We start from the raw sequence: 26,329 nt of genomic DNA on the forward strand, positions 1-26,329 counted from the left end.
CATGCATGAATCATGAAAATGTGCAAGTCTGTTGCATAAAATTTACAAAAGCTTGAATATTTCATGGAGGTATGAGGTCGCCAAACTCTAGTTATATATATATATATATATATATATCAGTATAGAATATATATAATGATATGGAAGCCTATGTGGTTAGGAAAACGACATTAAAAGACAATAAACAGCAATAAAACACAATGGACAACAATGAAGGAATTCCACAAGAAAGCCACTCTAGGGAATGATAAAATCTGATCTATATGGTCAGATTTTCACTGTAGACAGGATTATTTAACATTGTGTCATTGGGCCAGACCAATTTAATTTCTTGGTTCACTGATTTTTTCATAAAAAATATGGAGCGAGAGGGCGAAATAAAAATAAAAATAAAAATTGTAAAATGGTTGGGGTAAAGGTAACGGCTAATCCAAAACATAAAGAAAAAAAGTTTTCAGCTTGAAAAAAGTACAAAAACACTATTATTGTACAGTAACAGCACCTGTACCCACACTTCAAGGAGCTTATAATATAAAGGCCAATTTGCTACACCAGAAAGCTGGTGAATGGTTTCATTAAGGCCACACCAATTTAATTTCTTGGTTCACGGATTTTTTCATAAAAAATATGGAGCGAGAGGGCGAAATAAAAATAAAAATAAAATTTGTAAAATGGTTGGTGTAAAGGTAATGGCTAATCCAAAACATAAAGAAAAAAAGTTTTCAGCTTGAAAAAAGTACAAAAACACTTATTTTTTGTACCAGTAACAGCACCTGTACCCACACTTTAAGGAGCTTATAATATAAAGGTCAATTTGCTACACCAGAAAGTTGGTGAATGGTTTCATTAATGGTGAAAATTTGCTGAGTAGTAATTTTTATTTTTATTTTTTTTCCCAAAAAATAGGAGCGAGCGAATCCGTGAACCAAGAAATTAAATCGGTGTGGCCTAATGGTGAAAATTTGCTGAGTGGTAATTTTTATTTTTTTATTTTTTTTCAAAAAAATAGGAGCGAGCGAATCCGTGAACCAAGAAATTAAATTGGTGTGGCCTTGGGCAACATTTAATCTAAGGGACTAGTAAGAAGTGGATTAAAACTAATAAAAGTAGCTTCTTGAAAAACTCTGTTCCTTTAGATCAGAACAAAATGTTCTCTAATGCTCTATAGAAAGCCAAGGATTTTGTATATCTTTCTTAAGAAAACCGATAGGAATTAGCTGGTTAAGATAGTGACTTAACTTCTAGAGCTGGGATCTTCTTGCTATTTTCTCTGTTTTATTGTCAGTATCACTTTTCATTGCACAACAATTTGTTGTTAATAGCTTTTTTCAAAACCCTTTTGTGGTTCAGTGCAAATATAAGATGCCCCTAAATTCACTTCACTAAAGCTAAGGACACAACCCACCGTACGTGCAAATACGTGCTATCTACGTGCCAAAACGTGGGCAATCTATTGGGATCCGTAAGAGGTAAGTACCGCTTCCTTACGAACTCGTAGGGAATCTGACAGATTTTGGAGCACGCAGACACTCGTAGAACTGAACGTTTCAGAAATACGCGGCGGATGTGGCCTCCAAAAAAAGGTATGGACAAATTTTACGTACAGCAAGTTGTGCCCGTAGCTTAAGGGATGTATTGTTGTTGACATAACTGAAGAGTGTAGTAAGTGTTTAGGTACTCCTGTGATGCAGAGATGCGTGCTATGGAGAATTACATCATCATGAATCCCTCAGTCTTGCATCACATCAGCTGAATATGTGAGCAATTTGCTGGTATTTTTCTAATAAAACTCTCAGTCCAGTAGGCCATTCCTAACATTCAGTCCAAAAATTCCTTCTGCGTTTAACTTTATTTGGTGAAATACTGCTCCCTATTTCATTGGATAAGTCATTTTTGCAAATATATTCATGAATTGTAGCCCTTACGTTTTATTACTTTCAACTGTATCTTACCTATGAGTTGTAATAGTTGTCCAAATTGTGTTCAACTTTCAAGCGTCTTGTAACGTTACTTATTTGATGAGCACTCATCCAAAAGAAAAACATTAGTCATTCCCCAAATGCACAGCATTCTGCATGGGCAGTCAACTGTGCCCAAATTTGTTTAAGTAGGTTAGAAAAATGCTCGGTGTTTCATTTGTTATCTTTTGTAATTAGCCGCAGCGGCGTCAAAATAGCAGGAGTTTTGTCGTTCTTCCCAGCATGCACCAGCACTTTATGGTTGATAACCACCTTAAGTTAAAACGTCTTGACCATACTACAACTTGTTACCCCCATTGTCACTAGCTAAATGCAAAATGTATTCTGTAAATTGCAAAATAAATTGGAAAATGATGCTTACATCGTAGAATGCCAAAATGAATTCCAAAATCATCCCTTCTCTACTTTGCCCTTATTATTTTCTTTGGCTGCAAAACACATAAACGCCCGCCAGTATACGGTAATCTGTTCATTTTCAAATCGGTCCACTATCCGATCCACTTATTGACTGTTTAGGTCCGGCGTCTTTTCCGGACCAGTCCAACAAGAAAAAACGGTTTTGTACCCACCCCTACTGACTACCATACAGGTGTAAATAGCCTTTGTAAGACATGGTGTACGTATGAGAGCTCGACTCTGTGATTCTGAAAGGCTCCCTATGGAAGATTAAGCAAAATAAATAGACACGACAACATAGCTGTCAGTGTCCACTGACTCTGGGTAGCCACTGTTGCTCACTAGAGCACAGCGCACTGACATTACAGCCTTGTTTGGACACAATTTGGGATAACCACCCGCAAAGACTAAGGCCCAATCTACACACAGTTTTTACCGATATCTGTGGAGATGTCGGGAGGGATCTAGAACGTAGGGGGCCGGACACCCATGGCGCTTGCAGTCATAAACATATAGCGCGATTTTTCAAATGGCGTTATATGCTAATGAGCCTTCCCGAAGTCGGGAAGCATCTACACGCGCGCGAAGCTGTTGGGGACCCCTGCTAAGCTATTGGTACGGTATCGTACGAATGGTCCGGACCTTTCGGGAGAAATTTTCCCGATATCGTAATGGCGATATAGTAGTTCCATCTAGACGATGAAAAAAAGCTGTCGGCGAGAGGTTGTAGGCTCGCCGATATCGGGTAAAACTGTGTGTAGATCGTGCCCAAGTCATGCAGAAAAATGCATCAGATTCTGTCTTCAGAGTAAGGCCATATTGATTTGATCGTATGTATGATATCCTGAGGGAACTCCAAAACTGATGCGGGTGTGCAAAGAAAAAAAAGTTTGGCAAATAAAAGTTGCCCTCATTATGAAATCTCAGTAGTCAAGAAGGTTGAAGAAATGACTATAGTAATAGTACATATAGTATGGAAAATCGTACGATGGATTCTTTATCCTCTTTGACTTTGGAATAGACTTTGGCATAATAATGGCATTATTCCAATTTTGGGGGGGGCAAATTGTGACATGATATTGCTTGCTTAATTTGCAGCTGCTTTGTACAATTTGCAGTATGTGGTCAAAAACACAATTTGTAAATGGGTGAAAATTTATGCATGTGTCGCATGTCATTCCACTATAATTGTAGCTACATGCTTCAAATTTTGAGAGAATAAAATAAATGATAATATTTTTTATTCATATACAAAAAACATCCTCAAGTCTTAGACTAGTAGTATTAGGCTAGAAGTTGAAGCAATAGAAAGTACAACAGTTGAAAAATTAGATTTTTGCAGGACTTAATTTGCAGCCAAGGAAGGGAAAGTAGTTGTTTTGTGGTTTTATAGAACAATTGAACAAACAGAAAGCAAGACAGAACTTACTCAGTATATTAAGTTCACGGTGAGAGCTCACCACAAAAACTGTGAACATAAAAACACTGCAAATATTTCACCATCTACAGTATTCTGTTGTGACATTTTGTCAGTCATCGGAAGATTAAAGTCCTTTTGTTGTGGTCACGTTTTCTCTGTGAATCATTGCAGCATCATTGTTGAACTGTGTACATTAGGATTTTAGTAGGGTCACATGTAAATAAACGGTCGGGTGGTACGAACAAACCTCCTATTCAAACCCTCTACCTCCCTAGTGTCACTTGTTGTCCGGTCTTGTAATCGCTATGTTCAGACGAGCGGAAGTGAAAAGTTTTGAACAATGGACCATGTGGCACGTACGTTTACGAGACAAAATGGCTTTCCGGTCATGAAACGCACTGTTGTTTCCAGTTTTTTTTCTGGTTAGGAGCATTCACACTTTCATAACATGGAAGACCAGATGTAAAGAAATATTGCAAGGAAACACCATCCCCAAACTGTCCAAGATATCTTTTTATGTGGGCAAAGCCACACATTTAGTATCTCTACAGATATTCCACCCGACCAATCAAAACTCAGAAAAAATGGAACCTGTAGCATGCAGTCCACGTTTCCAGCTTTTTGATTGGCTAACATTCTGATTGTCTGGTGGATACGTCAGGTCAGGGGTAAACCTATCAACGCACAGGTCACAAAATGGCACTCGGCAGCGCAGTATCACAAAAAGTAGGGGTATTGGACGTTGGGTAGAACCGGTTACGGGGCCGAAAAACGTTGAAAATGCAGCAAGTTCAGAGCATCTAATCGGCTAAATAACAACATAAAAATGCCCCACAAAAAATTATTTGAGTATTCTGTCCAAGTTTTAGTGAAATACCTTCGATTATAAGCGAGAAATAGCCAGCGGAAGCTCGCGGGTTTTTTCAAGCAACGCAATACATTTGTATACCTGCATGTTAAAACGTGCGCTCGTAACATGTTGTAGCACTGGCTCAGTGGTATTATTCACGTGTGTTAAACCAACGCTCCGGGATCGAATCCGTGGATAGATAATGTTTTTAATTTTTTTTTTCTTTTTGCTGCATTTTCGCGAAAATGTTGCCTTTCTTGTTGCTTCTTTTCCTGCGATTTTTGCTTTCTTTTCCCTTCGCCCACATCCTGCATTTTTTTTCAAAAATGTTGCCTTTCTAGTATTTTTTTATGTTAACTGATTATTAAATTGTTTAGGGTCCAGAGGCCCTGGGTTCAAATCCTTTAACATGCCACGGATGTTGTGTCCTTAAGAAAAAGCACTTCACACGACTTTTCTCACTCCATTCAAGCATAAAAATTGATACTTGACTTAGGTTGGGGAGGTAAAAGGTGGTGGAAGGAAAGGGATGGGCTTCACCTTCCGATACTTTACACTTAGGCACAATCTTGACACAGTTTTTACTGATATCTGTGGATATGTCGGGAGGGATCTGGAACGTTGGCCGCTGGACACCCGTGGTGCTTGCAGTCATAAACAGCTATATAGACTAATGAGCCCGCATTATATGCTAATGAGCCCTCCCGAGGTCGGGACGCATCTACACACACGCGGAAGTTGGCGGGGACCCCTGCTAAGCTATGCGGCGAATGCTCCGGACCTTTCGGGAGAAATTCTGCCGATATCTTTATGGCGATATTGCAGTTCCATCTAGACGCTGAAAAAAAGCTGTCGGCGAGAGGTTGTCGGCTCGCAGATATCAGGGAAAACTGTGTCTAGATCGTGCCTTAGACACAGTGGATAACAACCCACTGTCCCTACAGCCTGAAAAAGGCTATGGGACCACCTTTACCTAATATTGATTGTGCAAAAACCAAAGAAGATTACTAGGTAGCAAGTCACAATGGTTGTATGAGCATAGAAAATGCACTCAAATTTATGGCTATACAATTCTTCATTGACAGATTTAGTGAAGGTCAGTTCCTTGCAGTATGCAATCTGCTGATAGGAGGCGCTTTTAACATGTGCACCTGATGTTCTGTGTTAGTACAGGGATGAGTTGACAAGGATTATGGTCCATAATCACCACGTCCCCTGCAAAGTGTACATCACACACTTACAGGAACCAAAGAAGTGTCCGTTTCACCGGAACTGACACCTGTTCGACAACTTACTGTAACTCTTGAAATCTTTGCAGTGGTTTTATTTTTCCTGGTGACCTCTCCAAAGTGAAATCATGACAACATGAACATGCTTTTTCAGTACTACAGAATTTATCAGCTACAAAGTAAAAAAAACACCAATAAAAAAAATGCAGTACCCTTGTGCTGCATATTTAGTCCTGACAAAAATAAATGAGTTTACAGTATGCTGACATCTCTTTGTATATTTGTGCCACCAACTTATATAATTATACAGTAGTAGACAGGGAAACAAATTGTGTTTGTTGCCTTTAAGGGGCAACGATCATATGTTTTTTGTGGCTTCCATATGCAGTGTTGTCTTTAATTTTTGTCCATCCCATGCATTGGGGGGGGGGGGGGGGTAGGAAATTCCCCCCCCGAAAAGCTATTTTATGCATTTTCATTTGCAAGCTGGCTTTTTAAACTTTAGGCAAAGATGTTTTCCTGAAGGAAAAAAATTAAGATTTGTTTTTTCAAGTTCTTTTCAGGATCTTCAAACCGTATCACTTATCATATTGCACATATAAGTCTCTATATGAAATCCTCAAAATTTAATGTACTTTCTTATTATACCACGGTACTGACTTAATGTACATGTAACAGCAAGACTATCCATAATTGAAAATGTCCAGATTTTCTTTTTCTTTCAGTCTGTCTACATCTATGTAAGGATCACTGACAAGTTAAGAATATTCTTGGAGTGACCTGCCAGAGTTAGTGTGTCAGGAGTACCATAAGTTATAACAGGTGTGTGTGATAAGAATCTGTGTTTAATTGGTAAATACATCACCTATAGAGGAGATCAGGGGATCAGGGCATGTAAGTCCTCCTAATTAATATAATTAGGCCTTGAGAAACCAATGTTGGGTTTCCCATCATAGTCCTGAAATATAAGGTTCGGTAGGGAGTAATACTGTGTGTGATTTAGATTTTTTTTAAATCGAACAAAGTGTTCCAAAAAGTAAATTTTTAGAACTGAAATGAGTTAGGATTCTGGTATTTTAAATTTTATATTGTCTTAATACGGATGCATTTGTAGATCTACTGTAAATGCATTTAAGTTCGCGGGGATTTAATTTCGCGGTAGCGGGAAAAAGGACTTTTCGCGGTGGTTTTAATTTCGCGGTAACACCATAGACTGCAGTCTAATACCATGATAGAAAAAATGTTTGCGGTGGTTTTAAGTTCGTGGTGAAGTGGTCACCGCGAAAACCGCGAACATTAATCCACCGCGAACATTTCTGCATTTACAGTATTTTACAATTTGTATTCAATCTCATCACTCAGATAAGTTTTGTGTTTCTTAACCAACAGTGGTGCAACAACAAACAGGCTAGGGTTGCTTGAGTTATCAGAAACACAACATTTTTACCTTAATTTGCCTTACTGGCCATTTTCCACCAGGGGACTTCAACCTGCCACAGGGACTTCTACTATCAATTACTGCAGAAAGAAAGGGAAATCATTTCTCTTAATCAGTCTCTTAGGAATCCCTGGTCAAGAAAAGATTGTCAGAAGATTATTGTAGATAATTAGCAAAGACATTTTGCAAGTACCTCTTGGCTGGTGATAATCAACAGTGACATTTTGCAAGGTATCTGTAGACTTGTGACTTTTGACTTTCCATCTTTTAAAGCGCCTTCATGCCCTTTCCTGTGGAGTGTATCAGCAGATATATTTCTGCGTAATTGGTAGATGGACTGCACAAATTAAAAGTAAAGTGCGATTTGTATTTTTGGCGTAAAGGTTATGTGTTTTTTTTAATAATTTATACATATAGTTGTTACCAGCAAGTTACCTGGAAACTTTGTAAAGCATGATCAAACTTGTTGACCAAGAATAAAGGCAGTATTGTTTATTCTTGAACAACTTTGCTTCAAACGTTTCAACATCAGTCTATATATATAGGGAGGCGGGCATTACTAAGTTTAATATTCAAAAAGACGATATCCTTACCTACAAGAATTGTAAGATGACAAGCTTGAATTTGATGGATAAAGTTCATTGTAGAAGGCTTCCCAAATTTAGCATAATACCCAAGCAGTCCCATTCGAATTTTACAAAGAGTATTGTCAGAACACACATACATGTAATGTTTTTCTTTCATCCGAGACAGTTGTCACTTGTCTTCTGTTACCTGCCTTTAAATAGTAAAGGCAATAGTTATGTGTTGTGAGAAAGACTTTACATGTCTCTGAATCATAAAGGCATGTTATGTCACGACAAAGAGTAGCATTTGAAGCGCTAGTGTTGCTGCCTTGAACACACCAGATGTTGTTTGTCAACTCAATTGATGAAAATTGGATCAGTGCCTAATTAGCCTATAGTACCTTTTCCCTACTGTGACAGTGGCTACTGGAAGTTTTCTATCTCTGTGCAGTTTCTATCTGTGTAACAGTGGGGTTCAAGGGCTGCAAAACAGACTATGCCAAATGGCTTTAAGCCTTTTGGCGTAACGGTTTAGCATCTGGGGTTGTGACCAGATGCTAAGAATCAGAATGACCAAAGCGAAAACAAGACTGAAGTTGAGTTTAAAAGTCATTTCTGATAAGTTTCTAAAGTTAAACTAGCAGAGTATACATGAAGACAGGATTTTAACACTCCAAATAGATTTCCTTTGTTGAAAATTGTAAAATGTGAATGGGAGATAATCAAAACAATGACTTGATCCTCTGGACCTGCACTATAGCTTAAATTTACCTGAATTTTCTGTGTTAGAGTGCAGGGTTGTAGCCAGCACCCGTCCTTCCGTCCTTTGACGGAATTTTGAAGCTGGGGAAGAAATTTTTCCCATTCCGACAAAAAATGATATGTTAAGATATAAAAAAACTGTCTCCCTTGTGTAATTTTTCATCAAAACAGATGCCGTTTAACAGCTTAGTGTACCAGCAAATTTACACCTCAAAATGCAGGAAGCAGGGTTTCAGAGGGTCTAGATTTCAAAATTTTCCAGGGAACATGCCCGGGCCCCCCTAGAAACATCGCACAAGTTGTCGTCTTGCACCTTGGGTGCTTCATAGGATTCAAAATCAAGGGGACGGAAAATGATTTCAGGCTGGCTTCTACCTTGTAAGACTGTGTAAGAAAAACAAGTCCAGCTGTTCCAGTTACAGCAGGATGAGTAAATTGGTCCCTGAGTGGCCAGGTGTCACATGACTTCCCAGTACATCCTGGGGTTTCAGAGTGCAGGTGTCTCTGTCACTATGTGGTGGGATATGTACAACACAGGTGTACATACAGGCAGTGAAAGCCAACAGTCTCAAATAACTTCACAGATAAGTCTAAAAACAAATTCTGAAGGAGAATTTAGTTTTTTTTTTTTTTTTTTATTTTTTTAAACATTTTATTCATAAATCAAAATAAATAAGTTACAAAAACAGTGAACCATCCATCCACAAGTATGAAATAATAAAAATAATACATCCGATAAGTAAGAAATAATATAGTAACTTCAAGAGCATAACGTTCCCCATTTGCCCCGGTGTTTCAGCAGTTTTCCCCTCCTTGTTGCAATAGAATATTCAACTTTGTGGAAGAAATTAATATAATTTAGAAAAGAATGAAAGTTAACATGATTGGCCTTTCTACTTTTATAGATACACATTTTGGCAAGTACAATAACAAGATTGCCTATTTTGGGGGCGTCTGAATGCAAATTACCAAAAATAACATTAAAAGCATTGAGGTGAAGTTTTAACCCTGTCTTCTGTTGAAACCAATTTTGAATGTTTTGCCAAAAGGAAACTAAATTAGGACAATCCCAAAAGACATGTTGGTACGTTTCTTCTTCTGCGTGGCAAAAGGAACATAGTGGACTGTCTATACATTTCCAAATGTACAATAACCTATTTGTTGGTAAGAATTTATGTACAATTCTATATTGGAAAAATCTTGTGGTTGGGTCTATTGTGCAGTGGAAAATAGAAGTATAGACTTGTCTCCAGGGGATTGGGGTGTCAAAGAGGTACAGCCATGACAACTGAACATTATGTGACACATCTATCAACTTGTAAGACATTAAAAAGAACTTATACATACTTTTGTTAATCTTAATATTCTTAAGCCATGTACTATCATATTGATCTGGAATACAAGTAAAAGGATGAGGTGACTCAAGCAAACTAGCCTTCCATTTTGAAGGAATTGCAGTGTAAAGCTGCAAGTACTGGAGAGGGCTACAAACATTACTATATTTCATACAGAATTGATTATATGACATTAAGGAACAATCTGAATTTAAAATATCATTTATAAACAAAATACCTCTATTCAAAAATGAACTTAAAAAGAAAGGTTTCCCTCCAATAAGAATATTAGAATTCATACACAGTAATTGTTGCCTGACTTCAGCTGGAGTTGTGGGGGTCTTGTGCTGATATTGGTACCATGCATTTGCAATATCAGATAGAAATGGGTTTAGCTTGAAATACTGTAAGCTATCCAACTGCAAGAAAGGTAATAGTTCAAATCCAACAGAAAGATATAAACCTAATGACCAGGAGGTGAACCAATCAGGGTTAAAATATAATTTTGGCATCCATGACGCCTTAATAGTGAGTGCAAAGGCGTATAAATTAATTAAATTCAGACCGCCATTATCAATTGAATTGTAAATAGTTTTCCTGCTTACTCTTTCAGGACCCCCATTCCAAATAAAGTAGAATATTTTCTTCTCATAAAGGTCAAAGAAAGACTTACTCGGGTTGGGGAGTACCTGGAAAAGATTAGTGAATTGGGAAACAATCAAAGAATTTATAACTGTGACTTTTCCAAACAATGATAATCTTTTCCCTTTCCAGGGGAACAACAATCTATCCAATTTTGCTAAACGTGGCTCAAAATTACAATTAACAATGGAATCTAGATCCTGAGGTATATATATTCCTAAAAGGTTAACATCACCATCAACCCATTGAATGGGTAGATGTGTAGGTAGTTTAAACTTTCTGTTTTTTAAAGAACCAATTTTGAGTATTTTGCACTTATCAAAATTCAAAGACAAACCAGAAAGTAACGAGAAACTGTCTAAATCTTCAATTAGGGCATAGAAGGATGCTAAATTGGGAGCAAAGGGGAAATTGGTATCATCTGCATATTGTGAAATTTTAAAGGGTCTTCCATGAATAGATAAACCAGTCAAGTTTTGATTACTACGAATCTTAATGGCTAACAATTCTACAACAATAATAAATAAATAGGGGCTTAGGGGACAACCTTGTCTCACACCACGGTATAAGGAAAAGGAATTTGACAAATAGCCATTATTTAACACAGAACTTGTAATATTAGAGTACAAGGTTTTCACCCAAGCTATAAACTGCGGGCCGAAGTTAAAAAATTGTAATGCTTTTAACATGAAATCCCATCGTACAGAATCAAAGGCTTTTTGAAAATCAGCAATAAAAACAAGGCCTGGTTTATCCTCGTTTTCATAATAATCAATTAAATCTAATATGCGCCGAATATTATCTCCAATAAATCTTCCTTTAATAAAGCCTGTCTGATCATTATCAATAATATCTGAAATAACTAATTTAACACGTAAAGCTAAACATTTAGAAACAATCCTTGTGTCGCAGCATAATAATGTAAGAGGTCGCCAGTTATTTAAAAGTGTAGGGTCTTTGTATTCCCCATTGCTCCCATGTTTTAATAATAAAGAGATTATTCCTTGTCTTTGTGTGTCAGATAAGTGGCCTTGTGACAAGGAGTAATTAAAACAATCCAGCATAGGGGCTTTAAAAATAGCAAAGAAATGTCTGTAAACTTCCACCGGAATTCCATCAATCCCAGGTGTTTTTCCATTAGAAAAAGAATTTATAGCATTAAATAGTTCCTCCTCAGTAATCAGGCCCTCACATGCATCCAGCTGCTCATTAGATCATATTCATCAGGGAAAAAATCTTCACAATTCTTAGGGGTCAAGGGAATTGGAGGTTCTTCAAAAGAGTAGAGAGAGGAATAAAAGTCGACTTCTTTTTGTAAAATTTCTTTGGGATCACAGGTAAAGGTTTCATCAGATATCTTTAACTTTTGAATGTTTTTCCGAGTATAGTTTCTGTGGACTAATTTTAAAAAATATTTAGTGCATTTCTCCCCACATTCCATCCATTGAGCTTTTGATCGTACTAAGATTCCTTGTAAACGTATATTGTAAAGTAACTCCAGCTGTTTTTGTGTATCGTCCAACTCATCTAGAATAGAATCTGGGGGAGAAGACATGTTATCAATTTGACTTTGTAAATTATTAATGTTATCAATTAATTCTTTTTCTCTGGCTAAATATTGTTTGTTTTTCCAACTTGAAAACTTTATAGAATGACCACGGAAAAAACCTTTTGCTGCTTCCCATACAGAATGGGGATTTGCTGTTCCACAATTATTTGAAAAAAATTCTTTCATAATTTCCACAGTTTTTTTATGAAATAGTTTATCCTCTAGCAAAGAAGTATTGAATTTCCAAAATCCTTTCCCCCTTGGGAATTCTGCAGTAATGAAGGATAATGCAATTAAATTGTGATCAGATCTAAATCTGTCACCAATGATACATTTATAAACTCTATTTATTAAAGAAAAGCTAACAAGAAAATAATCAATTCTGCTTGCTTGTAGCCTTCTTCTCCATGTATACCTGATATCCTTAGGGTTTCTAAACCTCCATATATCATGTAAATCATACTTACATTTTAACTCAGAAATACATTCTAAAGCTTTGGTATGGTAAGAACGGTTTGTAGAATGTCTATCTACTAAAGGATTCTGCACCGTGTTAAAATCACCGGTAATTATCAAGTTTTCATTACAATCTACAAAGTTCTCTAATTCTACAGACAAATTGGTAAAGAATTCAGGCGAATCTTCATTTGGAGCATACAAATTCACCAAGCAAAATCTGTAACTATCAATAGTTAAATCAATGATCACCCATCTTCCATCAATATCTGTTTTGATTTGATGGATATCAGGGTTGATATTATTCTTAAATAAGATGGCTGTACCTCTTTGACTGGAAGTGCCATGTGAAAAGATAATAGATCCCCCCCATTCATTTTGCCACATAGTCTCAACAGATAAGGTAGAGTGAGTCTCTTGAAGACAAATAATATTATACGGCTTATCATTTAACCAAGTGAAAACCTCCTTACGTTTAATAAAATTACCAAGGCCATTACAGTTGTAACTAGATATTTGAAGCTGTACCTGTGTCATGGCTTCTGGGATGGGTGTTATATGGAGGGAAAACTGCTGAGGTCATCTGTGTAAGAGAGGTCATCTGGGCAAGAAAATTCATCTGGGCAAGATGGGGATGATGAAATCATAACATCTGTACTAGCAAAAGGGAACAAAACTAAACAAATATCAACATAAATCAAATATAGTGAAACTGGATGGTTCACAAAAACATAAATGTACAGGGTCACAATAGCCCTGTGCTTCCTGTCTCCTGGCAGCATCATTTTAAATGTAGCACTGTGTGTCTGCCATAAATCTTATCATTAATCGTACTATTCCACAAGAAAACAAAAGATCATACAAACAAAAACAGAACTCATATTTACATAACATAATTACTGTCTTAGTATGATCAAAGAAAGTAAGTATGGGAATTGGTCTGATTCAAGAAATCATAACAACATAATCACCACTTTGGTATAAATCAAGCAGAAATGGAAATCAAAAACAACATAACATGATCTCTGCTTTAGTACAAATCAAGCAAATTCAAAAACTCAAAACAACATAACATAAATAAAGGAATCAGTGTGATTCAAAAAACTCAAAACTTACATAACATAACCAAATTCTTTGCAAGGAAGTCAAATAAATAAACATAGGCAATAACACTGAATTTAAGCAGAGCTCTAGCATAGTTCATGAACCATAACTTGTATCAAGAAAAACTCATGTACAAATCCACACTTGCATTATAGTGATAACTTTAATTTAATATGCAAACTGGACTTTTTAAATACACAATGATTGTTCAGGGATAAACAAGATATTCAACTGGTATGGTATCAATACTCAATACTCATAGTTCACGAAAATACAAGGTCTACAGCATCCACTGTTTTCAGAGTTTTACCATCAACAATCAACGTTGCACGAGTGTCTTTTTGTGGGACTCGGATGAACACTCTGGCCTCTCTCCTATCAGTCTTGGCCTTGGCAATCACACTGTCTCTCTCTGGCATCAGTTTGGCCCTGGCTTGCTGCAATGGACGTGGTAAGTGTTCGTGTACAGCATGGCCCTTCTTCTTGTCTCCTGGTAGCTTCCTCCATGCGCCCAGGATCAGCTCCCTGTGTTGCAGACTCACCAGTCGCACCAGCATGGCTGGGTTGGGTTGGTTCTGTGTAGGACGGGACAGCCGGTGTACTGCAACAAACGGTGGAACCAAGTTCATACCAAGATGGCTGGACAGGAAACTGAGGACGACTTGATCCGGGGACTCTTCCTGGTGGTGCACTAAACCGCGGATAATAATGTCCGATTTCATCGAGTATCTTTCGGCAAGTAACATATCACGGATCCGCTCCCGCTTTTCAACTTTCAGTGCTTGCTGTAGATCCTCAATTTCCTTGTTCTGAAAGCTGACACTGTCACGCAAGTCATCCACTTCGGTCGCCATTTTTTCTAGCTTAGTGTTAACGCTCTGTATCTGTACGGACAGCTCCTCTCGGACAGACTTAAACTCAGCCATAACCTCATCATGCAGTGACTTACTTTGCGTAGACAGTAGATGTACTAGAGGTCTTAGTTCCGGTGAAATACTGTCCAAGTTGGAGTCCTCGTCGCTCGCCATCTTCGTAGGTGTGGGAGGGGGGCACTTCTTCTGTGCTCCGAGCTGCGTATCTGGGCTCGTTTGGTCACTGCTGCTCTGTCTTGCCCGTTTTGCCTGCTTCCGCATACCCACAGGGGACACAGGCACTTGTATCTGGCGAAGTGGTATTAGAGGCCAAAGAAAAAAGGTGGAAAACAGCTTTTTGGCCACACACAGTACAACATGTACTACCTACTCGCCGCCATCTTGGATTCTTTAGTTTATTTGGAGAATTTAGTTTAAACCAACAAGCTATTGAAAATGCATTTAAGTTAGCAGAGATTTAATTTTGTGTTAGAAAGTGGAGTGTTAGCGGTGTTTTTTAGATTCGCGGAATCGCGGTATTGCCATACACTGTAGTCACATACTGTAATGGAAAAATGTTCGCGGTGGTTTTAAGTTTGCGGTAAAACTGCCTCGCGAAAAACGCAAACATAAAACCACCACGAAAATTTCTGCATTTACAGCATCTGCCCAAAAAGATCGAGACCATAGCATGTCCAGATCAAAAGGCACCAAAGACTGAAGTTCTGCTGCAGATACATTGTACAATGTAATTCCAATTCCTGACATTAGTAGTCCATTTGTGTGCCTTTAATATGCTGGCCTCTTACCTTACTTTACCCCTTTTTGAAACTAATAGCTAAAAGTCATAGTTGAAGTTTTTGGGGAATGCTTTTGCTTATGGTCTCATTGATGTATTACTCCGCGAGTGGGTACCCTAAAATAGATCCGAGCCAAAAACTGAACGGCTGCATGGACGCATGTTTTTAGCGGTGAGAAATTCGCTTTTGGCCAGCCGAACTGATATCAAAAGTTAGATTGGTGAAAGCTTGCTTGTAACTGAAGAAATCAGCAGGTAAAGTTTGACAGCCGCGCGCTAGGTCGGAGGTACACAGTCCTGGGTTCTGAGTGGTGCGGTTGTACGCTAGGAAATAGTGCCTTTTGCTGGGATTGACTGATTGTAGCTTGTAATTGCTATAAACAACAAACCTATGGATTCTAGTCATTGGCAATTTTTTCTATTATATAGAGTAAATTTTCTCAACATAGAATGAAAAATCTGCTGACATTTCATGTAGCTTCATTATAAAGGCGACCAAGTAAAACACGAATTATAACATAGAAGTCTATAGGAAGAGGAAACTCATCAATGAGACCTTATCATTAACAAAATAGCAACTTTTTCTTATCTGTTTCCTTTCCAGAAAACATATTCCCAGATTTCCCTGTACAGTTAGGACACATCCATCTAAACTTTCCTCCTTACCATATTTGGCAGTTTCCCAACATACATCACCCACTTCCACAGAAGCTGTGCTAATCAAATTAATCTGCGTGACCAATCAGTACTGTTCACACAGCAGCACCCCCATATTGGGTCTGTCAATCATGTCCCCAGAGCTGCCAGCAGGGCTGCATGATGAGTGATGGGAGCAGCTGGGCCTTGGTTCAGTGAAAGGTTGTTATAGGGCTTGATGAGAATTCCCTCTGGGTGAGAGAAGGTAGTTTATTTCTCATGAATCACACAAGTGACTAGGGGAACAAGTGTTTTGTCATGTCAATCTGTGGTTGTGATGGAGAAAACAGATTTTACATTTGCTGGGAAAGACATCAGTACAAAAGCTTGGTGTTTTCTAGAGCATGATGTTTTGTGCAAAGACCACACACCATTCTAATTTCTTGTTTCGCTGTCACGGATTTCTATGGCTTTGATTTTGTTTTTCTGACCCACTAATTGTTTGAAAGTCCAATGCTGTTGAATGTCATTGTCAAATCTATCATAATTTTATACTTATCCTTTATCCTATTATAATTTTATAAATATCCTTTCATTTGTTTCATTTGTTGAAGTTTAGATTGTTTGGACGATTGGGATGAAATTTTTGTCTGTCCCAATGACTACTACCCAGTAGTTTTCGTCAGTGACACTGACGAATGTATCTGTATCTGTACTTTTCTACGCATATGCGCTTTTATTTGTAGTTTATCTGTATTTGGCCTTTTACTAGTTTCCATTAGGGACTAGAGGGCATCTCCAAAAACCCACTCCATTTTCAAATTGCGGTTTTCTATCCCTCTCAATCCTTAAGCTTTAGTGTTAGGCGCGATCTACACACAGTTTTTCCCGATATTGGCGAGCCTACAACCTCTCGCCGACAGCTTTTTTTCAGCGTCTAGATGCAACTACTATATCGCCATTACTATATCGGGAAAATTCCTCCCGAATGGTCCGGACCATTCGTACGATACCTTACCGATACCTTAGCAGGGGGCCCCGACATGTTCTGCGCGCGTGTAGATGCTCCCCGAATTCGCGAAGGTCATTAGCATATAACTACTGTTAACGCGGGCTCATTAGCATATAACGCGGGACCAGTGGCATTTTAGCGCGGGAGAGCAAGATGGCGGAGGGAAAAGCTGGGCGCTCCCGTTGCACATGGAGCCATGCAGAAACCGCCTTTCTTATAAGTGTATGGTCGTCGGAGGAGATCCCAAAAGGACGCGGGATTCCTTGGTTCCTTAGTATGACATGGTTGAGGAAGTGGTACCACAATACTGTCTGTTTTGTACACAGACCACAGATTATACAAGTCTTCTGCAACTCTGTCTGGCATGACAAGATATTTCTCCCTGAAAAGGTTAACCATGTTGTACAAACATGAGAGAGTTCAGGATCTTGTCAGCTGTGAAGTTTTGTACAGTAGCAGGACTTTCAAACCTTTTCAGTTAAATCCGTCTTCTGAGGGGGCTTCATCTGAATGGGCTGTTATTGAAATGTTGCTAATGAAAGTTTGTTTTCTTTAAGCTTGCGGAGCATCTTAATTCAATTCAGTATACTAAACAGAATAAAGGTACTGTGGTCATACCAGAATCTGATATAAAATGCACCAGTATAGGCCTTTGTTTGTGCCTTGCAAGTAGGTTAAAAACTCCTTAGTGCCTTGTAGCCACTTGTATATGTTGTTAAGTTATGAGGGCTAGCATTCTGTTAATTAGTGTCTTTAACAGCAATTTCAGAATACAGTCAACATTTCTTCACCATTATTTTCTATCCTTATTGATAGTTATTTTAACAAACAATATGGACAGTTAAGAAATGATCTTGCTTTGCTGATGATCAGTTTTTTAAAAAACAGGGGAGGTTGTTCTAATCAAACAAGGATATGTCTTGGCTCCTCCCACAAAAGGGGAGGAGCCAAAGGCGGTGAAACTGTACTGTTTAGTTTGATTGACAGTTGAGAAGTCAGGTTTGTTGTAACAGTTGTTCTCCCTTGAAAGTGGCACTGTTGGGGAAACACAAGTGGAGTTGGACACCATTTTGAGGAACAGATGTCACAGATCAGTTTGCATTGTTCCATTATGGCCACAACAATTATATTTCTTGGTTTGTGCATTTTTAGAAACTGCTTTGCCAGTGGAGTTTTGAGCTTTGCAAGTTTAAGATGCTTTACTAAAATCAAACATGATTATAAAATAATGTGAAATAATATACATGTACAACATGTACCTTATACGGAAAGTATGATACAATGTTAAGGTATATAATATGTATTTTTTGCATGTTTTTGTGGCTGTGGATGCCTGGGTTGAAAATGTTTCAGAGTATACTTACCAATGCTAAGCCATGTTGATATTTTTTTTATCGGAGTTCATGGTCAAATTAAAAAAGTTATAGCATCAAAGAAAAAAAAATCTGTATGTTACCTTATCAGAACTGAGGAAAAATTTGTACCCATTCTGACCTAATACAACTGCCCAGAATTGTCATGAAACGCCACCAAGAAAGGCTTTTCAATTGTTAAAATCCTAAGGCTTGTTTTGATTGTCATGGGGTCTTGGCACAGGCAAGTGAAAGTGCTGATCGAACAAGTGCATGTCTTACCCCACTTGCCCAATTTGGCAAGGAAGACTTTTCGATGAGTGAGATTTTGATATACATGTACTTGTTTCCTTCTACAGTCATGGTATCAAGCATTTTCCAACACAAAAAACTAGAGACAATAGTAAAAGAGTTTCATTACTAGAAGTGAAGATACAAAGAAACAATTTTTCAGCAATTGAAATGTAATACTTCAGGCAAGTAATTTTTATGTATTTGCCTGATAGGACAAGTGAATTTAATGAAAATTGTTAAACCCTGCACCTGTGTAGTACAGTACATTTATTATACATCCAAGCTTGGAACAGTACCAATTGGAACTGTTTCAGGAAGGAAGCAGTATATTTACAGGTTGTGAAGAGGTTAGGATAGACAGGAAGTTTGTAATGCAGACCTGCCCCCTGCATGTTGCACCTGTAGACATACCTAATGGGCCAGACATGTGTCTATAGACAAGTGCAAGCCTGGTTACAGAGAAAGATTTGATTTGGTATTGCTGTTGTTACAAGTGAAATTCTCTGCTAATAGCCCATACAAGTAAGGCCTCAGTGATTTGATTACTGTAAATGCACAAACTTTCTTGGTGGTGTAATGTTTGCGGTTTTTGCAGTGGCCGCTTCACCGCGAATTTAAAACCACCGCAAACATTTTTCCATGGCAGTAAGAGTGCATGGTGCTACCGCGAACTTAAAACATCACAAAAGTACTTTTTCCCGCTACCATGAAATTAAATCTCCGCTAACTTAAATGCATTTACAGTATATGGATGCCATCCACTTAGCACAGGAAGTTCAAGGGTAATTTTGCCTCTAACAGGTTTGCAAAGATTTGATAATATTGGTAACATTTGATCAAGGAAAAATTGAGTTGCCGTAAATTTTTCTATTCTTTCCAGGACTTAATTTCTTGTTAGGTGGCAAAGGAGACTTTTAGATTGTCATTGTTTCATGTTACGGTTGGTTATCAGTATTGATCCTAAAGAAGGTTACAGTGAACGTTGAACATTTGATCCGTGTATACATGTACTTTTGTGCTGGAAGAAAGTTAACAATTGTACTATGTGAACTGTTAGGGGCTGTAGTAAAAAGCATGTACATCATTCAAGACACATTCGATGTGAGATGAAAAATCACTACAGCAGGGGGCTAGTCCACTGGTAGTTATGTGTGTTCAACTTCCATACTCTTTCCTGAATGCTGTGTGCTAAGCAGAGAAAGTAGCATGTACCATTTTAAAGTCTTTGGTATGACTCGGCCGGGAATCAAACTCACGACCTACCGAATGCAAGGCGAACACTCTACCCATGGCCACTAGGCCATTGCACTGGTGCTGTGAGATGACCTGGATCATAAAACCACAGAGAATATTTCAAGATTCACGAAAAAGTCATTAAATCTCTTTTGTTCTGTCTTTAACTTTTAGCTTCTGTATGGACAACTCCCATCTGTCATGCATGACCCCAGAGTCCATATATACCATTAACACTCTCCTCTCCCCACTTCATAAACAAATTTGCACCCTGACATGACCCCACCCCCTGAGATTACTCTATTGTTCAAGGTGTTAAAAGTCAAGATTAGCATTCCTACACATGTTAATCCTGTCAATCCTGTACACAGCAGGGATCATTGGATCATCTCACAAGAGGCCAATCTTTTGTCTTACTCCAAGAATGATGTGTGATGTTTGAATAGTAACTTCATTTGTCTTTTCACTGCCTTGAGGGCATCTTTTGTTCTTGTCATCCCTTTTCTAAAGGAAACCTACAATTGGTCATGTAAATTTAGTAGCTTCTTTATTATCATTATTCGTCTAATTTTCTTGGAGGTTGAGAAGAAATTAAAACCTGCACCAAAAAGCAGTTTACTCAAGCAACTAGATATGATTTTGGAAACATATGGTACGTCTGACCATTTCCAAAATAATTGAGTTAGTAACTGCTTTTTGGCTGTCTAACCTTCATCAACGGAAAACCTCCACATTTTGTGTATCCAGTACTTTAGTTTTGATGTACAGAATGTAACCGTTAGTTGACGTTAAATGATATGTTGTATATAGACATGCATGAAGATGTCTTTTGCATCCATTGTGTACTTGTGCAACAGTTTGGTGATAGAAAATTCCTTAATAGAGACGAAACTATTATCATTATTTGTCACTAATTTTCCTAGGGGTTAAGAAGAAATTAAAACCTGCACCAAAAAGCAGTTTACTCAAGCAACTGGACATGATTTTGGAAACATATGCTATGGTACGTCTGACCATTTCCAAAATGATGAGTTAGTAACTGCTTTTTGGCTGTCAAACCTTCATCAATGTAAAGCCTCCACATTTTGTGTATCCAGCACTATAGTTTTGATGTACAGAATGTAACCGTTAGTTGACGTTAAATGATATGTTGTATATAGACATCCATGAAGATGTCTTTTGCATCCATTGTGTTAATAACTTGTTTGTGCGACAGTTTGGTGCTAGAAAATTCCTTAGATACCAAACCTGGAACTCAGAATAACTTCAATAAGTCCTATTGTTTTGTGTGTACAGATGCGTTTGTTGCACCTTATAGTACCCAGTGGCACATATACTGTGGGTCAGCAAGTTTTCTTCCTGTTTCTTTAGCAGGGTATATTTTTACAGGAAGAGGTTGCTTTAGCCTGTTCTCCTTTAAAGTGCTTGTAGAGGGTGTCTCAAACATGAGAACCCCATTTTATGCCCTTTCCAAAAGAAGGGTGCAGCCCAAACCAAGATGTCTTCCCAGGATTGAACTGGTGTCTCGCTAAGTGGGAACCAGGTGCTAAACTCTGAAACTGCTACCATTTGAGCCACAGGGACATCCCTGTGTGTATATAGATAGCTGATATAATAGACACTTCTTTCTTTTTACTGTCTGTACCCTTGCGATTAGCCTTCGGGCAGGAATTTGCAAATAAGTAAATACATATATATACAGTTGTATAAGAGGTTGTCTTTATACAGCCTGACTTTGAATGAGAGCCCAATTGTCAAATTCTTTTTCTACAAAATGGTCATGTGTCTCGTAGAAGTAAAACACAATTTAGATTATTTGAAACTATTGTAGAATACCCCAATAGCATTTTAAGATTGTGGCTTTAATCTATTCAAACATTGTCACATTTTAAATCAAATCATGCCAAAATTGCTATGATCCTATCATCAATTCTGGCTGTCTTTATATTCTACAAAAGCACTGAAGCACAAAACCTTCTATTGTTTTGTTGTTGCTTTGTATGTAGCCTCTTGGTACTATTGTCTGTATAGCTATTAGTTGTTATTGGTTGCCATACATTGTACCCTGTGCGATTGTTGAGCAACAAAATTCATTCATTTATCAACTCCATTAGTTCCAAAGTACATGTACCTACTAAAAGTCCTGACAAAACGAGACCATATGTTACTCTAATTAGGGTCATTGTTTACATGATAATTATTGTTTTTTTGTTATTCATGAAGTGCTTAGTCTTTATGTAAATCGGTATCAATTTGGCCCAGAATTTAGTGTATTGATATTCAAATGCTAGTGTGGGTTAATCAATTGAAGCCATATCAGTAACCCAACCTGTTTAGAAATAGCCAACACTAGTATTAGCGTAGAATATTGTTCATGACTGTCTATTGTCACTATGTTAAATATACCATGTACTTGCAATTAGCCCTCGGGCACGAACTTGCAAATAAACTTATTCCAATTTATATCTGGGGTCAGGATAGTTATAATCTCCAGGCAGATTTACCAGTGGCATAAGATAGTATCAAAAGCTGGCTAATTCCCCTGTCACATTATCCACGATCTTCAGGTGTATCGATCATAAGATCGGCCGTATTTGAGATCGACAGAGGGTTGCGAGTATTTTTCACCTGAAAACCTTCCCAGTCACATATACTTTGTACCTTGTACAATTGTTGTGCAATAAAGTTATTATCATAATCATAAGCGAGGTTAGGGCGATTGCCGCAGAATCGTTGTCTGATCGATTTTTGCCAAATGTGACAGTATAAGGAGTACAACTGACGAAAGGGAGTATAAATCAGCTCTGGATCTGACTGTTGGTCAGGCTGGGACCTCGGGTTATTCGGAATACACAGTGTTGCATTTTGTCTACGTCATGCACACAGTGTCACGAGAAAATGCAACATGTACTTACAAGTGGTAAACTCTAGTGGGAGCTTCTACTCTATGTGACATTCTTTATCAAAGTGTGCAGTTACTGCACACTAAGCCTTGTATATGCTATAGGTCTGAGACTAGGTGAGAGTAATTGTAAGGAAAAACACTTAACATTCTGTATCCCACCAGTCACATGATGGTCGGAGCATTTCTACAGTACTGACTCTCCAAGCAAGGATTAGGCTTGGGCTAGTTTTTAACATCTTTTTGATGTGTTTTTATCACAGCTTTCTATTTTGCCAGGTTTTCTTTTTGTCTGCCAGCCTAGAGGCATAAAGATTTTGAAAAATTAATGGGTCTTAGCATAGACGCTATATAACGTCCTTGGTCTTAGTAGCAAGTGTGCAGATGCTGACACGCTAGCGTACCAAATCCGTAGGTGTTTTTGGCACCTTTAGGCAGATTAGCCGTGAGGCTCGGTGGACGTCACTCCACCATCATGGGGGCAGGGGCATGGCGAGTATCGAACTCAAGACCTACTGATTCTGATTCCAACGCTCTAGCCGTTGCGCCACACAGACACCTCTATAACATTAAGATAAAAGCTCCTTGAGAAAACCCAACAAAAGAGCAAGCCTGATAAAAATAAGAGGCTACCAGAGCTTAAACCTCTGCTTGGAGAGCATTTCTATAGCCCTCTCTAGTACAGACGCCTGTTTGTATTTCAAGCCCGTTGCAGTCTGTAACCCCTAAGTTGTTTAGAAGTAAGCAGTGCGTTCAGACATCCCATACCCCCTCAGAGAACAGTGTCACCCAAACTCCAACACAATTAACACTACACCTGACCGTATCCCCTGCCACCGTTCCATCTTCTAGGACACTCTTTTTAAAACTGCTCATCTGTACAGCTTTCTAATTGTGTGGAGAACTGAAGGCAACACAGACTATCAGTTAACTAGAACACCACAGTTTGCAAAGTGTGAAAGGTACATCTTGTCAAGCGTTCATTCGAATCCAACCCTTTGAAAGTTGCCCAACCGGAAACTGTTTGAAAGGAAGAGAAAGAGTTTAGATAGTTCAGAGAAAGTCAGTAAACGTAACTGAGATGTGGATAGCCTCTTGTAAGGTGTTAATGTATGTTGTAGATGCTTGAAAGGGTAAACTTTAAGGTAAAGACTGAGAACCTCAGACTGAGCATAAAGCATGACCCTTTTTCTTTTACTTTCTTTCATGCAGGTTCCCATGTGTACCCTTCTTGACAAGTGTGTTGCGTTTTGGGCTACACCAATTTTATTTGTTGTTTCTAGGACTTTTTCAGAAAAAAACTGGATTGATCGGTCTGTCAGGAAAAAATTTTTAAGAAACTAATGCAAAAAGTCGGGGGTAGGAGAGATCGAGGGGCTTACTCAAGTTACAGTTGAACCCCCCAACCTCACAAAGATGAACACTCTATCCCAGGGTTCTAGCCATGGTTTGTCCTTCGTCCTTTGACAGAGTTTTGCCACTGGGAAGGACAAAAATGTTGCCCATTCTGCCCTCTGTGACAGACATATAAAGATCAAGCTGAGTCTACCAGAAAAATTTGCCCCTCAAAGTACAGGAAATAGCATTTCAGAGGCTACAGATTTTAAAAATTTCCCGGGGAACGTACCACCGGACTCCCCTAGTATCCTTGCATCTTCAACAGGATTTCCATTGAAAATCCATTGGACGGAAAAAAATTCAGGCTGGCTAGAACACTGCTCTAGCCACTAGGCCATAGTACCGATAACAGGTGTCTTCTGTCTACTGACCAGTCTCTTAACTTAATTCCACCTGTATTTACAGTACTATAAGCCCCAGTGGTGCTACCTTCTCCCATAGGAATGTGTTTCCATGTTGTTCAATGACAACAGTATAAATAACGTAAGGTTACCAGTTTACGTGCAGGACCAGTTTACGGTCACTTATTGGCGGGTGCAGACTTCGAGGTGAATTGTAAAAAAGAAAATTCTCTTGAGCAGGAAAGAAGTAAGTCTATATCATCTATGTGTCTGTGTCTTATTTATCACATAAGTTTGCATCCAGCAAAGCACGTCTGAAAAGTCCGACAACAATTGTCCTTTACGCTTGAGTTCGCATAATTATCATAGCACTGTTACAGATGGCCCGGTTCTGATCGTAATTCTAGACGGCTATTTTCGTCCCCACTTTTAAAATCCTACAAACTCTTTATCAATTGAAATATCATCTCAAACCAAACCTGGAGTTCTTATCTCAAGAATCCATGGTAATTTTATGTATGTTATCCAAAGGAACTCTTATAAACTGCATATAAACACAAGGGACTGTCCTCGCCGAGCCGGTAGTTTTCGAACGCGCCATGTTGCATCACGTGACTTAGCTAGCGGCTTGCTGCACTGGAGGGCGAGAAACGGTCGCAAAGGGGCGCTGTTTGGGATAATTTATGTGGGGAGGGCACAGCGTGAGGAAGCCACATGTATACTGAACGCGTTTCAAGGCCAGTGCCTGTCTATACAAGTGATAACAACATCCAAATGCGTTGCCATTAGTATGAGTAGCATTGTGCAAGTTGTGGAACAGCATGGCGCTCTGAGTGGCGTTCTATAGGGGCAAAGATGACACCGGTACGTAATATAGCGGCGATGCGAAGTGCACGGCATGGCGTCGATGTAAACAAATGTCCATCGTGCTATCTCAGTGAACTACTTGGGGATCTTTTTATGGGAAATGGTCAGATATATGTCCTTTAGAAAAATAACCCCTGTGAGAAAACCAAACTGACCGTAAACTGGTCACCCTGGTAGGATTCTTGGCTGCAGACTTGTTTATTAAAGACGCTCGTACGGCGAGAAATCCTTAGAAGAAATATGATACCACACAGAGCTTGACGCAGACCGACTTTGAGGTCTTCCAATGAAGGACAGCTTTTCACTTCCCGGCCTGCGCGTTTTCCATAAAATGGCATTATTAACAAATCGACCGTAAACTGGTAACCTTACGTTACGTGGTAAACGGTGACCAGGCAACGCTCACTTATTATGTTCTCCAGCTTTGTGTAGGATGTTACAACAATTAGCCTGACTAAAATCGTGCTTCTAGCGGCCGGCCTTACAGTTGCCACCACCTCGGAGGGGGTCATTAACCCCAGTCAATTTGATATAATTCAGACACATTGATATGCAAATTCCACTTTTCGTTACTTTGATTTTAAGTTGATCCACTGCCTGAATGTGTTATTATTGTTATTATTATTACCATTATTATATTAAGTTATCCTGAGTTATTTGTATTGTAAATAGTTGACACCTGACGTTTAGTTATGTAAGTTTGACCTTTGATTTCAATTTTGATTCAGTTGTGTTTTTGTGTTAATTTATGTTGGGGTCTCCCGGCCCACCAGGAGGTATTGAAAAACGCCAGAAGGCGATGTATTTTCCTGGATAAATAAATAAACTGAAACTGAACTGAATGATCAGCCAATTACAACAATGATCCAAGTGAACTTGTAAAGTCTGCATGTCAAACATAGTGAAAGTAGTAAAACAC

General features: G+C 38.5%; 1 protein-coding gene across 1 annotated transcript in view; it reads left to right on the forward strand.

Annotated features, from left to right (window-relative positions):
- Window positions 1–26,329, forward strand: part of LOC118407122 (potassium voltage-gated channel subfamily KQT member 1-like) — a 158,033-nt gene that overhangs the window by 85,865 nt on the left and 45,839 nt on the right. The window lies entirely within an intron of this gene.

This window comes from Branchiostoma floridae, chromosome 19 (genome assembly GCF_000003815.2).
Source record: "Branchiostoma floridae strain S238N-H82 chromosome 19, Bfl_VNyyK, whole genome shotgun sequence".
Lineage (NCBI taxonomy): Eukaryota > Metazoa > Chordata > Leptocardii > Amphioxiformes > Branchiostomatidae > Branchiostoma > Branchiostoma floridae.